Here is a 12,771-nt window from a genome sequence, read left to right as displayed (position 1 = left end):
TTTTGACCCCCAAAAACTCTTATTTTCAAGAAGTGGGTAAAACATGCAGTGCACTACCAAAGAAAGGCAAACATCTTTATCAAGAAATCATCACGTGTCAACACTGTGACCCCAGATCTGGTCAACTCCAAAGGGAGTTGCATGATCAGATCGTCTTGTGTTGTTTGAGAAACTTCCACCTCCCCTTTTGGTTAAGTAGCCTTTTAACTGAGTGAAGTAAAATCCTGTTCGGGAGGTTTTTCAGCTGACAGCCATGTGTAAAGTAGTGGCAGAGACGGAGTAGACGGAGAGGAAGACAGCAGCGATGCCCTTTCTCAAAGGTGTGAAAGAAAAACAGATGGCAGATGTCATCCAGGCAGGGGGTCCGTCTCATCCCTCCCCATCCAGATGACTCATTACCTCTCACTGTGTCGGTCTCTTTCCTCATGCTGACTGTGTCCACTACAAGTTGTGGATCACATGGAAGCTTCTGGTGTTTTTATTTCGTTTTCACCAAAAAAAGCCAAGAAAAACCAGGTGTTTAGAGATCAGATAGGATTTAGGCTCCAAAGTAAATTCTGTCAAATCGGTCTACATCCTGTCTTTGTCACAAACATCCTGTCGTCATCGACAAGGTCCCGTTGACGTTTACTATGTCCAATCGTCATTGCCTCGTCATCGCCTCGTCACTAGTCGTTGCCTAAGTCTGTCGTCGTCACCAACGTCCTGTCGCCATGGCCTCTGTCTCGTCCTCGTCAACTACGTGCCATAGTCATCACCTATGTCACGTAGTCATCAGCTAGGTCCCGTCGTCGTCACGTAGTTCCTGTTGCATCGTCACTCAAGTCCTGTCGTCGTCACCGATGTCCCAGTGCATCATAATCATCACAGGAGAAATATGTGGCTTATGAAGCAGGTGGAGAATTTGAACTGGAAACATGACACATATCATCATGCTGCTGGTGTTGTTGCTTTATTCGGGTCTGTTTGGGCCATCCTAGTTCCTCTGGTATTATTATTATTATGGGTCAAAGGTTTTCTTTAATACATTGTGTCACCCATACCTGTGTGGTGCAGCCGACACTGATCCACAGTTTTTTTAGTGAAGAAAGCACCAGGGTTTTCATATAAATGCACTAGACTGCCTTTTATTATCACTGCAAATAATAAGAGGAAAATATATTTTTCCGTTGTTACCTCAAAGTTGCCGTGACAGGTTTTGAATTTTGAATTTTTCAACCCAAAACATATAATTAATAATCTGACATTGAATGCTTCCGTTTAATGGTTGTTGAATAACTCTTGACAGTTAATTCTATATTTGTGTATGACATGCTTTTACCAGTGACTGCTGGTTTCTTCTATTCAACTGTTGCTCAGATGGATCTTTGTCTCTTTCTGCCCTTCCAATAGCCAGTCAGGTTGAACTATTGTACAGCGTTTTGTTCTCAATATACGAAGAGACTAAAGAGGAGACTTGTGGTAATAAATTGGTTGATTCACACATGGCCCTTTGGTCTGCTGCACCATCGCGACGCCCTCGCTCTGTGTTAGTGCTTCAGCGACCACATCACAGGTCGATCCACACATGGCGGAGAGGTTTTAGAGCAGCGGCCATGTGTGAGCTGCAATAATTGGTGGTGGGTGGTAATTGGCCAGGCGTCACCAAGCGGGCGTGTTTGTATGTATATAAGATTTGTGTGTGTGTGTGTGTGTGTGTGTGTGTGTGTGTGTGTCTACTGTGTCTCCACAGAGTCTCGAGCTCTCTGGTCTGTCTAAGCTGCTGACAGTTCACCATTAGACACTTCATTACTGTCAAGCAGAAACAAACCATCCAGCACTCGCCTTTTACCTTCCCTCTCTCTCTCTTTCTCTCCTTCCCTCACAAGTGGACATCTTTAGTGGGATTGTAGTTTCATGAAGACATCATTGGGAGGAAGGCATCCTGTGTGGTCACTGTCGACGCAAACGCGATCACAGATCAAAACATCTACTTTAACACGCACGTATCATCTACATTAATACATGCTGTATATTCTGTATATAGACATGTTCACGTGCACATACTGTACCTATCCACCCAGTCAATAATTATGAATTAGCATTATTTATATTGTTTACAACTTCAGTAATAGTATGTAAGTAGAATCAGGACCATGTACTTAAAGTATTAGAAGTAGAAAAATGTCCCTTCTGATTGTTATACTATTATTTGGTATATCATTCAAATTCTTATGACTCGTGCATTAAATATGACTTGAACCATTTAAAAAATATTTGCCAATACATTTTCTGTCAATCGACTAATCGTTTCAGCTGTACCCGAGATGAGGTGAAGTAGAAAGTAGCATAAAAAGAAAAAAGCAAAGAACATAAAATTAGTAGGTCTAGTATCTTAAATTGTACTTAACTACAGTAGTTGACTAAATATACTTGTATCACAGAGCACATGTAATGTAATGTTGAAATTAAGTACAGAAATACTTTCATTAGCGTCTTTATAACGACATCCAACCTCAGCGAGTTTACTAAATCTCTGAAAAATAAATCAAAGACTGAGATCTGTCATGAACTGATCAGTTTAGTTCCAGTTATTGTTTTTCTGTATCGCTGTGTGTGTGTGTTGACCATATCTCCTACTTTCTGCCAAAAGTGAAAACAAAGATACGATCTTGCCAATATTTGAATGCATCAACTCACAATCACACAACCGTCTTCATGGGAAGCACAGCGGGTGAGGAGGTTGTGGTGGACGGATATTTTAGCATTCGGGAAATCCAAAACCGCAAGTGATTTGCTCGTCAGTCGGATCACGCAAGGTCCAAGTCATTTATGCAATAAATATGTTTCTGTGACTTATTTCATACATACTTCAATCCCTCACGAGCATTTTTAGTTATTGAGGAAACCGATCTGATTGCTGGTATTTCCTTTCATCGTTTCTAACTCAATAGACAGATAGATCAATAACATTTAGAGTTGCTGCTGCATTGTGCCAAAATACTTTCTGGATTTCAAGGGAAGAAATAAGACAATGCTCTTAGGTTACCTCGAGGTTTATAACCTTTGCCGCATTTAATCACACAAGGTTTCGCTGTATAAAAGTCATTATTTCCAACAACACTATCAGATTTAGATACATGTTACTTTGCAGATTGAGATTATTAATACAAAATATAAATCAACTAAATTATGATGTATTCATTTAGATTATATATCAAAGTAAATAAGCCATTCTGCATAATGAATACTTTGGGTATTTTCAGTATATTTTGATACTTTTGTAAGTTTACTTAGGTAAGATTTTCAATGCAGGACTTTTAGTATTTCTACACTGTGTTATTACTAAGTCTATCTGAGTACTTCCACCACCTCTGTCCGGTAATTGGCAACCCTATTACCAGACAAGAGCGTCGATATGAGACGTCGATATGAGACGTCTAATAGGACGTTTTAAAGTAAATTCTCACTTTCCACTATATCTGTGTATGGCAAGCACAACATGGTTAAAGTTAGAGAAAGATTGTGTTCACAGTCAATAAAAACACAAACAGCTGTAGAGCTTTGACAGCACAAGATTAGCTAGCGACTTGGAGGAAGAAAGATAAAAGAGAATAAAAGATCTTTAACTGTAGTGTTTTTTTACAGTTCATTTGAAATTTCAGCATCTACGATGATCTCTTTTGGGGAATTGTTGTTTAGAACAAACAGTCGCCTCTCCGTGTCATTGCGTCACATACAACAAAAACCACGGCCGAAGCTGCCAGCAGCTCCTCACCGGACGGATTGGTCCGGTCACTGTCTGGCCGGACGCAAACGCATTACTTGAAGCCTGACAAGATGGATTTTCGTGTGATGTTGTGATATTGCGAGAATCCAGCTGCCATGCCATGAGCATTGCCTGGGTCCAGACATTTGAATCCCACTCGACCGAGTTAAACAAGTTAACAATTCTGTCTGATTTCAGGCATGGGTGGATTATAAGACGATGGTCCCAAGGGCACAGACAATTCTTTCAGAGGAGCAAGACACACAGACTTTATAGTGTTTAGCCTCTTTTTGTAGTTGTTGTTTTGTGACTCTTTGTAATTGTTTTGTGTTCCTTTATATTTCCCTCTGGATTAATAAATCTTATCTTAAATTGGAAGTGTTCCATGTGTCAAAATCAACAGCACTCCTACTCTGTGAATAGGGTTAGTAAAAAATGAAAAGGTTTCCCAGTGCGACATGTTCTTTTACTTTTTCCTCGCTCCCTTGCAGGTAAACTGAGTGCGACTGTTATCGGGCTAATTATCAGATGGGCTCTTCCTCTCCGCCTCACTTCTTCTCCTGTAGGAAAACAGGAAGGCAGGATTAGAGCGACGCGCTGCGCTGAGATCCGGAGAGGCCGGGTGAGTCGCAGGGTGGAATGCACACACACACACACACACACACACACACACACACACACACACACACAACCACACATTCTCTGAATATCTACCACACATCCCCATTAAATCCATTAAGTGATCATGAGCAAACAAACAGCTCGGGGAAAACTTCTCGGATTGAGTATCTAATAAAAAGTCACGGGGCGAGGACGGCAAGGAGAGAGCCAAGAAACAATGAGGGCCTCAGACTGCAGCAACGTTTACGACCTGCATCGTGAGGAAGAGGTGCTCATTATAGCCTTTTATGGGAGGAAACAAATAAGTCTCCTGTGACTCACATTTTAGTGTAAATGCAAAGATGCAAAACAAAGTGTTAAAAAAAATACACATATATATATATATATATATATACATTCATAGAGGAAATCATGGCTGCAGTTAGCCGAGAAAACCTGCAAAAAGTATCTTGGACAGATATCTGTGACCTTGAGAGGCAGTAATTGAGCGGAAAGGGGATGTAAAACATCCGCTGGTGGGGTTTACTGTGACTGTGTACACACACACACACACACACACACACACACACACACACACACACACACACACACACACACACACACACACACACACACACACACACACACACACACACACACACACACAGCAGCAGCAGCAGCAGCAGCAGCAGCAGCAGCAGTGGCAGCAGTGTTAGTCCCAGGCTGGCCTCTCTCTGGCATTATCTCATAGCCTGAGCACTCCCGCTGCCTCTGAGGCCGGCCAGCTCCGCACACAGAAGCATTACGTGCATCTGCCTCGCATTAATCGGCAAATTATGGAAAAACTGCGCGTCAAAAGACATTACTGAGGGTGGTGGGATCCACTCACACAATAACACAACCCCACACAATAATAACTGTAGCGTACTTCCTCCTTATTATGTGCATTCATTACAGCGAAAGCTGTATTTTTTTGTTGTGTTTTATTATTTTTGTTCTTTTATATTATTTGTTTTGTTACAGTTTTCATATTTTTTTCATTTCTCTGCAGGCAGACAATCGAACACAATGTCCTAAATTTGCTTATTTCTGTATGATTTATTCTACGACAACACATCTGATAAATAAGCAGCCTATAAATAGGTCACAAGGGCCCCACTTAAGCCTACTACCTACTTTGCTGGGGGCCCCCGCTCCATGACGCTTGTCGCCATTGTTACCATTCAAAGCTACAACCACCACCATCCACAGGGCCAATAATAAATTCACATGACCTCATCCCAGTGCAGGTGGTTTCTGTGCCATTTTTCTTTTCTTTTTACAGCAACTGCAGAGTGAAGCTTCAGATTAGTGCAAACTAAAGATAACAGATCAATTCATTCCTGCACGCTGAACCAAGTGATTCCAAATTCACGAACAACGCACCCTGTACTCTGCAAAAACACAAACAAATCTAACCTTACTACAGCCAATTTATGGTGGAAATGTCTTTGTTTATGGATAGGAAAACATAAAAGTCAGGCAGCTGATGATGAAATATAATGCAGTAAGGCTCTCAAGCATTCTGTATTGCTTTCAAATACGTATTCTCCAGTCGATCAACATCTCTCATTTAATGCTATGCTGATTTTCTCTTCGCATTGCTTCGTCCAGGAGTCGTGGTTCGTCAAAATAAAAGTCAAGTTTTAAATGCTTCGGGCAAATGACCGTGTTCTAAATATTGAAGGAGACAAAACCTTCAACTATGAGTGAACCACATTTTTGTATATTTACTGGAAAAATCATTTTCAAGTAGTATCAACGCAATTATCACAATAAGTAAACTGCTGCATGATTTCATAAATTATCATCTTAATTATCCTTCAGCTAAATAATATTTTGGAAGATAATACAGCATAGACCAGCCCTGTGCCCTCTTTGATGTATTAAATATTGACCAGGGGAGAAAGATTGATATATTTACCGGTCCAGACCCGGTAGTTCAACGTAAGATAACATTTACGGTTTCCAGCACTATTCCTCTCATTGGGATGTGCCCCCAACCTGAGTTTCACTTTCTGGGTTCCTCACTACGCCCCTCCTGGCCCATCCTTGACCCCCATTTCATCCCACCTCTTCACCCCATTCTTCCTTAATATTTGCATACGTAAATCTTTGTTTAAGTGTAACTTCGCCACCAAATCTAAGCTTAACTCCACCCACTGCATAATTTTGTAGTCTCTGAGTGGCAACACAACGTTTCCTGACCTGGATAAGTCCCAACCGGTCAACTCTGAGTCAGCAGTGACCTTGCAGGGTTCAGGGCTGATTTAAAACAGTAGACGAATTGTCTACTGTAAAAAAACGTCAATATGAACATTAGCATCGATGTGTTTCATCACAGTGTCATTTAGTTTACAGCTCAAAAACTTTTTTCAGTGTGCACTACCTCTTTAATGATTTTTTGGGAAGCTGTAGGAGGCTTGCGCTTTCTGACCTGATCAATGTTGATCTTGTCATATTTCTACAAGTTTTTATTCTCTGCAGTTTTTGTCAGAGGTCTGTATTTTTCAGCCTTTTATTCTAGCTTGTGATTTGACATTCTGGCAGCAGGACTCGTATCAGCTCTGCACAAACCAGCAACAGGACAAACATCCAGTGTCTCTGACTAACCGCTGAATGTTCTCCGTGGTCAGACCCCCTCCCCTCCCATCCATCAGATATTTCAGTAATGAATAAACTTCCTCGCCTCTGACATTGACTGTCAACGATTTTGTGTTAGTCAGCACTTACGGTTTACCCAGCGTCCCCCGGGGGCCGTGACTCTTTCCTCTGACTCCCGTTTAGGTCTGAAAGTGTCACATTGTTGCAAAATATTTCAGATGACACTGATTGACCCGAGAGAGACGCCACATAGCTTGTTTGTGTGCTGCTTCATCAGTGTGTCACATTCTATCAATCAGTAATCAGAGTTGTAATCGCCAGAGATAAAAAGCTAGGCCACAATCGAACAACACCATGGTCACATGACTTCACGTCACCACCACAAAGCTGAAGGTGGCTGACGTATTTTATGTCGTAGAAAAAATCATTAAAATCTCTTAAGCTTCTGTTAACTACAGTCTCTTATTTCAGGCATCTCACAAAAACCCATTTAAAAAACCTATTGACTTTGAGACCAGGGAACCGGAGGTGCAAAAATGCCGACTAATTTTCATGTTTTAGGACTCACTCCGCCTGCTTACCCTGTTCCCACCTTCTCCATCAGCCCACTGAGGCACTTCTCAAATTGATCGGACTGATCCCCACAGAAAAAAAAGATGACTCTTCATTCACCTCCTTTATTACCATTTCTATACTGTGTGTGTATAAGTGTACCATGAGAAATGCCTTGATACATTAATCAAAAGGCAGTGCAGAAATGAGTTTTGTGTCTAAGTATTTTGTTTGTTTTCTTTGAGCAATCACAGTAATTATGTTAATAAATAAATCAGACGATGCACAGGCAGTTTAGTTATATTCTAGCAGTTGTAGTCTTGAAATAAATCCTTTGTCCTCTTTGTCTCAGACCGAGACAAAACCTGATAAAAATGGGTCAGATTCTGAGACGAGGCAGAGACCTTCAAAAAGCAGTCTTGAGACCAACAACCAACTCCGAGTGCTACAACACTTATAAGAACTTTACAGCAACATGATGGGAATGTCAGCTTTGTATCATAAATAACAAACTAAGCCGGAGTTGTCAGCCCTTTTTAGTTTTCCTGTTTAGTGTTTCAGACACACGGCTGATTTGTTTCTGAATTTTTTTAACCTTAATATAAACTTCCAGGTTGTAGCAGCAGAGCCGCGGGATCTCAGCCAACAGTGTGCGGTTAGGCTCTAGTTTTATTACGTTGCAGCCCAAACAATATAAACTGACCGTCTCCGTCTCCTCAAATCTCTGAGGGTTATAAATCCGTCTTGGCTTCGTCTCTCACAATCTCATTTACTCCCCAACAACACGACTCTCGTTGCTCATTTCCTGCGGAACTAAAAAGCACAATTTAATTTGCCTTGTGAGGGCTAAATGTGGAATGTATGCAATGTGTGAGTTTATGTGTGGTTTTCATGCCATCCCAGGACCACAATGAACACAAGCGGCAATAATAAGAGAGAGACAGACAGACGGATGTGGAGTGAGACAGAAAGCGAGACACAGAGTTGGAGAACATTTGATTCAACCAAAAAGAAATATAGATTGTACTCACCTATGGTCCCAATAATACGTTTTTTATTGAATGGCGTTAAGGAGAGCAGAGCGGGCAAAAACATGAAAGCACATCGGCGCAAATAGAATTCAAAGTACATATTTAAGTACAAGTCCACGAGCCACCAAACTCTCAAATTCACAAAAATATAAAGTAATGTAATAAATACAATAAAAACAATGTTGTCAACCATCTCTGGCATCATAATTTAACTCTTTATATATTCAGATTTATAATCCTTAAATCAAAAAAAGTGTTAAAGTCTGTTCGTGACTGGTTGGACTGGACCACTCGAGAGTTTTGTACAGAGAAAATTGTTGCAATGAATGCACACACACACACACACACACACACACACATACACATACACACATACACACATACACATACACACAGTATCTTGCATTTCAGTAAATACATCTATATCAAATCTTTTTTACTCAGTTTTTTCTGCATGCAGAGACACACACACACACACACACACACACACACATACACATACACACAGTATCTTGCATTTCAGTAAATACATCTATATCAAATCTTTTTTAGTCAGTTTTTTCTGCATGCAGAGACACACACACACATACACACACACAGACACCATCTTTCATGGCAGAATCGTCTGGTGCTGTAAACTGATTCACACAGATACAGTCGGCCTTTCAGCTACGCAGAAGGAATCTGACGGGAGCGTGAAAGTGGCAGTGTGAGGTTTAACGTCGGATGAAGAAGATTACTCAGGGGGAAAGAATTAAATAAGCACTGAAACACACAGTGTGTGTCAAGTGTGTGTGTGTGTGTGTTTTGTTAGAAAAGAGCAAACATTTGCTTCTCAGTTTTCTTTCTAATAAGCTATTTTAAGACATCAGTTTGGACTCCACTGACATTTTTAAGACCAACGACTACTCAATGGATTAATTGATGCTGTGTGTGTGTGTGTGTGTGTGTGTGTGTGTGTGTGTGTGTGTGTGTGCGTGTGTGTGTGTGTGTGTGTCAATAGCAATGCATCATATTCTATAAAATCAGCATATGTTTTTGGCGTCTCTGTTTTGTGAGAACCACGTATCTCTAAAAAGTCTAAGTTTATGTTAAGAAGTAGGAGACTTTTATCAACACATAAAGGACGACTTCATCCTTCAGTTTATCACAAACAGTCAACAGCTACACATCTGGAGACATGTGATAATCACAGGACTGGAAGGGGATGAAAAACTGTAATCTAAAATGTAACTAAAGCTGTCAGACCTCTGAGATGTCCTGGAGTAGAAAGAAAAAGTAGCAGAAAATGGAAAAACTCCATAAAGTACAAGTACCTTACATTTGTAAATGCACAGAACTTGATTAAATGTACTTATTTACATTCCACCACTGTGTGTGTGTGTGTGTGTGTGTGTGTGTGTGTGTGTGTGTGTGTGTGTGTGTGTGTGAATAAGAACAGATGTCCCTCATTTCAGAGATTAACTGTTGAATCAATTGCTTTCTCAGCCGATGAGAATCTTTATAAATGCAGTTTAATTATGAGTGCACACATGCATCCTTTATATCTGAATCTCTGTGTTGCGGGTTGGACTGAAATAAGCTTGACTCAACTTGTCTCTGAAGGTTTAATTGTGCTTTGACTGCTTTATTACCTCCTGAGCTCCAGGTACTTGGCTCCCCTTAATTCTCTCAAGTGGTGTGTTGACAGTGAAAACAAGCCGGGGGAACAAACGCCAGGAGGGATCCAAGGATCTGATTGCACCGCCTCAAGCCCCCTACTCTGCTCGGGCTACAATGAGGGTTTGGAGGGAAAGATGGACGGTCATACAAAGAGTTTGGAGTTTTGCCAATGTGCAAGTGCGCCTGAGGTTTCTTTAAATATGCCTGCTGGAATGTCACCGCAGTGAGAGCATTTTCACTTTTATGAGGAAGCGTGGTTTGATTTTCTTCCAAATGAGAAGTCAAAGGAGGAATGAATGGAGTTAGGTCTTGTGCTAGAGTGAAAGTTATACACTTTTAAATCTGAAATGATTCATAATTTGATATCCATGCACAGAAACTCACACACACATGTCACATGGGGGATATGGGGGGGACATGGGGGATAACTAAAGGTAATATTCAATATTTTTGTTATCATCAACAAATCCAATGAAACCACCAAAACCACTACTACTTGATTATTTCAGTTTTTTGTTTCTTTCTACTTCTCCTCCACTACATCTCAGACGTAAATATTGTACTTTTCACTTGTCTGACAGCTGTAGTTAGTTTTTCATCCTCTTCCTGTCCAGTGAAAACCACGTATCTCCAGATATGTTGATGTTGAATGTTTGTGATAAACTGAAGGATGAAGCGTTCCTTTAAGTACGGAGAAAATTCTCCTACTTCTTGAGATAAATAAACTATTTAAAAAGCTTCTTGGATCAGCTGATATGAGCTCATGAAAAGTAGACTTTTTAGAGATACGTGGTTCACACAGGGCAGCTATGCTACAAACATGTGATGCTTTTATATAGTATGATGCATTGCTGTAGATAAAATTACCCAAGAGTAAATGGAGTTAAAATTAGCACCTAAATCCAGGTCAATACAACAACAGATGTGCATTGACATTTATTAGTGATCACATTGGAGGGTTAGATATGACAGAAAGACTTCTTTGCATTGCTTCCACACTGTATTTTGGGCTGAGTTCCGTTAAAAGCTCTGAGCTCTGTTTTTCCCATATGCATTGAAACACCAAGTCAGTGTTTTAATGCTGTAAATACTTACTAGACCACCAAAAGTATATTCATCCACCTGTGAAAATAGCCTCCAACAAATGCACTGTTTACTCCTGTTGTGTGTCCAGCTGTTTACTGAGCTTTCTTTTTTTATTCAAGGAAGCTATTATTTGTTGGCCGTTGTTCAAGACTTAGCTCTTCAGGAGGATCTAATAGGCTTTGGACTGAAAGTTATATAGACGTAGGTTGGAAGAGACAGCTCTGATATTTTTTTGGGATTTGTTGACAGTAATAAAGTTGATTGTCTGCCTCAATTTGTGATGATTTCTCTAACACCCCTTGTCTTCTTTTTGACAAATGAAATTCTCAAAGAGAAACTGATATTTTTTTAAGTATAATATCCACTGATGTGTGGTCTTGAGAAATAAAAAACCTCACCACTCCAACATTTTCATGAGTGTGATAATGCCAAGTGAACCCGGGTCAGAACAAGGTCACATTTTTACCGGTTGCATCATCTTGTGATATACTCTAAAGTACCGTGAAACACAACCCAGATGGAGGACCGGTGACGCCAAGACCGGAAATCGAATGATCACTTAGCAAAGACATTTTATTTTGACAGAGGGGAAGCTAGACACACGGAAGGAGGGGTTAGGGAGAAGGGGAGGGAACGGGTGAGGTACATTGAAGGTTAGGGTGGAGGTAGAGAGGGGGATAGAAGGCGAGATAGAGAAGTGGTAGAGGGGAGGTAATAGGGGAATAAAAAGGGAAGGGGGAGAAGCCCAAAGTTCGGAACAAAGAGGCACTTATACAACCAGCAGCAACAGCTGAAAACATCTTTAAGCTGGTTGGCTGAGAGTTTAGTGTTCTTCTGTGTGTGTGTGTGTGTGTGTGTGTGTGTGTGTGTGTGTGTGTCTCTCTCTTTACTGGTCATGCACTTTTTTTTATTAATTTGTCAAATACACAGAAATGTAATATGTGTCTATGAAACATACATATTTTTGCACCATTGAATGTGATTATTCGTCTGAAAATCCGATTTTTATTTTGTCTTGAATCAAGTTGTAAATGTTTCAAAATAATTATATTATATTTAGAAATGTTTCATCCTGCCGGGAGCGAGAGCTTGCTCAGAAAGTTTTAATGACAATCTTCCTGTTATGATATAAAATATCTTGTGTGCAGTTTGACCTGATGGTGCTGAAGGAAAACTCATAAAGTGCCCAAAATGGAAATCCTCTGGGGAGCATGAATGCGTCAAAGCAAATGTCATGACAGACTTCTTGTTTTTGGGCACTTTGGCCTGATGGTGTTGCAATAGTAAATGTCCTGGGGTAATAAGACAAACACTACCATGAACATTCATGTCAGCACGACTGGTGGGGAATATTTATGCAAAAATCTTTGCAATTAGAGATCTCACTGGCTTCATCTGCACCTCCATCCCACCACTCTGCCTCTCCTATCTACTTCCCTCCTTCACTTC

The sequence above is a fragment of the Anarhichas minor genome, unplaced genomic scaffold, assembly GCF_050575085.1.
Source record: "Anarhichas minor isolate MPS153535 unplaced genomic scaffold, ASM5057508v1 ptg000027l, whole genome shotgun sequence".
In the NCBI taxonomy this organism is placed as follows: Eukaryota; Metazoa; Chordata; class Actinopteri; order Perciformes; family Anarhichadidae; genus Anarhichas; species Anarhichas minor.
The sequence above is the reverse complement of the archived record's forward strand: the minus strand, read 5'-3'. Positions refer to the sequence as shown.